Source organism: Hylobates moloch, unplaced genomic scaffold (assembly GCF_009828535.3).
Source record: "Hylobates moloch isolate HMO894 unplaced genomic scaffold, HMol_V3 SCAFFOLD_1, whole genome shotgun sequence".
NCBI classification, from domain to species: Eukaryota; Metazoa; Chordata; class Mammalia; order Primates; family Hylobatidae; genus Hylobates; species Hylobates moloch.
Genome location: NW_026652276.1, coordinates 126,348,110 through 126,351,973, shown reverse-complemented (window position 1 = coordinate 126,351,973; position 3,864 = coordinate 126,348,110). Strand labels below are relative to the sequence as shown.

At 39.3% G+C, this 3,864-nt stretch overlaps 1 pseudogene; it reads left to right on the top strand.

Moving 5' to 3' along the window:
• The first annotated feature begins 593 nt into the window (after positions 1-593).
• On the top strand, positions 594-1,168 carry LOC116810629 (T-complex protein 1 subunit alpha-like; annotated as a pseudogene).
• Positions 1,169-3,864: the final 2,696 nt, after the last annotated feature.

The following is a 3,864-nucleotide window of genomic DNA, read 5'->3' as shown; positions in this document are numbered from 1 at the left end:
AAGCAAGAATAGAGTGGAGTGAAATATTGAAAGTGTTGAGAGTATAAAAATCAGCCTAGAAGTCTATATCCTGCAAAATTATCCTTAATGTGAGAGAGAAATAAAGACTTACTCATACAAACAGAAATTAAGGGTATTTGTTGCCAGTAAACCTGACTTGCAAAAAACGTTAAAATAAGTTATTTAAGGAGAAGGAAAATAAGATGGGTCAGGAATTCATATCTATAGGAAGAAAAGAAGAGCATCAATGAAGAAATTAGTGAAAGTAAAATAAAAACTTATTTTTCTTATTCTTAATTTATCTACATATATATGCTTATGTTTGCTTAGGTACAAGTAAAATGAATGACAGCAATGATACAAGGGATTGGCAGGAGGAACTAGGATCATTTTGTTATTATAAGTTACTCACACTACCCATGAAGTAGTATAGTGTTATTTGAAAATAGACTTGAGTTGAGCACCTCTTGGAGAATCGCTCGGGTTCACTCCACGCCATCGCAGCCACTGCTGTGCTTGCCTGTCTGCCGAGGGCCTGCGATACTGGTTGCCCGCGGTGTGCGCAGAATTCAACGTGTACCGATGCCGTGAAGATGGAGAGGCCTTTGTCCGTGTTAGGGGACCGCAGCACTGGGGAGGCGATCCACTCCCAGAATGTTATGGCTGCAGCTTTCATTGCCAATATTGCAAAAAGTTCTCTTGGTCCAGTTGGCTTGGTTAAAATGTTGGTGGATGATATTGGTGATGTATCCATTACTAATGATGGTGCACCATCCTGAAGTTACTGGAGGTAGAACATCCTGCAGCTAAAGTTCTTTGTGAGTTGGCTGATCTGCAAGACAAAGAAGTTGGAGATGGAATTACCTCCATGGTTATTATTGCAGCAGAACTCCTAAAAAATGAAGATGAATTAGTCAAACAGAAAATTCATCCCACATCAGTTATTAGTGGCTATGGACTTGCTTGCAAGGAAGCAGTGTGTTATATCAATGAAAACCTAATTGTTAACACAGATGAAGTGGGAAGAGATTGCCTGATTAATGCTGCTAAGACATCCATGTCTTCCAAAATCATTGGAATAAATGGTGATTTCTTTGCTAACATGGTAGTAGATGCTGTACTTGCTATTAAATACACAGACATAAGATTTCATATACAGCCAAACTAAGCTTCATAAGTGAAGGAGAAATAAAATCCTTTACAGACAAGCAAATGCTGATGGATTTTGTCACCACCAGGCCTGCCTTACAAGAGCTCCTGAAGGAAACACTAAACATGGAAACAAACAACAAGTACCAACCACTGCAAAAACATGCCAAATTGGCCAGGCGCGGTGGCTCACGCTTGTAATCCCAGCACTTTGGGAGGCCGAGGTGGGCGGATCACGAGGTCAGGAGATCAAGACCGCGGTGAAACCTCGTCTCTACTAAAAAATACAAAAAAATTAGCCGGGCGTGGTGGCGGGCGCCTGTAGTCCCAGCTACTCGGAGAGGCTGAAGCGGGAGAATGGCATGAACCCAGGAGGCGGAGCTTGCAGTGAGCCGAGATTGCGCCACTGCACTCCAGCCTGGGCAACAGAGCGAGACTCCATCTCAAAAAAAAAAAAAAAAAACATGCCAAATTGTAAAGACCATCAAGGCTATGAAGAAACTGCATCAATTAATGGGCAAAATAACCAGCTAACATCATAATGACAGGATCAAATTCACACATAACAATATTAACCTTAAATGTAAATGGGCTAAATGTCCGAATTAAAAGACATAGACTGGCAAATTGGATAAAGAGTCAAGACCCACCAGTGTGCTGTATTCAGGAGACCCATATCACATGCAAAGACACACATAGGCTCAAAATAAAGGGATGGAGGAAGATCTACCAAGCAAATGGAAAGCAAAAAAAAGCAGGGTTTGCAATCCTAGTCTCTGATAAAACAGACTTTAAACCAACAAAGATCAAAAGAGACAAAGAAGGCCATTACATAATGGTAAAGGGATCAATGCTACAAGAAGAGCTAACTATCCTAAATATATATGCACCCAATTTAGGAGCACCCAGATTCATAAAGCAAGTCCTTAGAGACCTATAAAGAGACTTAGATTCCCACACAATAATAATGGGAGACTTTAACACCCCACTGTCAATATTAGGCAGATCAACAAGACAGAAAGTTATAAGGATATCCAGGACTTGAACTCAGCTCTGCAAGCTGACCTAAAAGACATCTACAGAACTCTCCACCCCAAATCGACAGAATATACATTCTTCTTCAATACCACATAACACTGATTCCAAAATTGACCACATACTTGGAAGTAAAGCATTCCTCAGCAAATGTAAAAGAAAAGAAATCACAACAAACTATCTCTCAGACCACAGTGCAATCAAATTAGAACTCAGGATTAAGAAACTCACTCAAAACCACACAACTACATGGAAACTGAACAAACTGCTCCTGAATGACTACTGGATAAATAACGAAATGAAGCCAGAAATAAAGATGTTCTTTGAAGCCAATGAGAAAAAAGACACAACATACCAGAATCTCTGGGACACATTTAAAGCAGTGTGTAGCGGGAAATTTGTAGCACTAAATGCTATAAGGAGAAAGCAGGAAATATCTAAAATTAACACCCTAACATCACAATTAAAAGAACTAGAGAAGCAAACACATTTAAAAGCTAGCAGAAGGCAAGAAATAACTAAGATCAGAGCAGAACTGAAGGAGACAGAGACACAAAAAAACCTTCAAAAATTCAATGAAACCAGGAGCTGGTTTTTTGAAAAGATCAACAAAATAGATAGACCACTAGCAAGGCTAATAGAGAAGAAAAGAGAGAAGAATCAAATACATGCAATAGGAAATAATAAAGGGGATATCACCACCAATCCCACAGAAATACAAATTACCATCAGAGAATACTATAAATACCTCTATGCAAATAAACTAGAAAATCTAGAAGAAATGGATAAATTCCTGGACAAATACACCCTCCCAAGACTAAACCAGGAAGAAGTGGAATCTCTGAATAGACCAATAACAGTCTCTGAAATTGAGGCAATAATTAATAACCTACCAACCAAAAAAAGTCCAGGACCAGATGGATTCACAGCCAAATTCTATCAGAGGTACAAAGAGGAGCTGGTACCATTCCTTCTGAAACTATTCCAAAGAATACAAAAACAGGGACTCCTCCCTAACTCATTTTATGAGGCCAGCATCATCCTGATACCAAAGCCTGGCAGAGACAACAAAAAGAGAACTTTACACAAATATCCCTGATGAACATCGATGCGAAATCCTCAATAAAATACTGGCAAACCAAATCCAGCAGCACATCAAAAAGTTTATTCACCATGATCAAGTTGGCTCCATCCCTGGGATGCAAGGCTGGTTCAACATATGCAAATCAATAAATGTAACCCATCACATAAACAGAACCAACGACAAAAGCCACATGATTATCTCAATAGATGCAGAAAACGCCTTTGATAAAATTCAACAGCCTTTCATGCTAAAAACTCTTAATAAAGTAGGTATTGCTGGAACATATCTCAAAATAATAAGAGCTATTTATGACAAACCCACAGCCAATATCATACTGAATGGGCAAAAACTGGAAGCATTCCCTTTGAAAACTGGCACAAGACAGAGATGCCCTCTCTCACCACTCCCGTTCAACATAGTGTTGGAAATTCTGGCCAGGACAATCAGGCAAGAGAAAGAAATAAAGGGTATTCAATTAGGAAAAGAGGAAGTCAAATTGTACATGTTTGCAGATGACGTGATTGTATATTTAGAAAACCCCATTGTCTCAGCCCAAAATCTCCTTAAGCTGATAAGCAACTTCAGCAAAGTCTCAG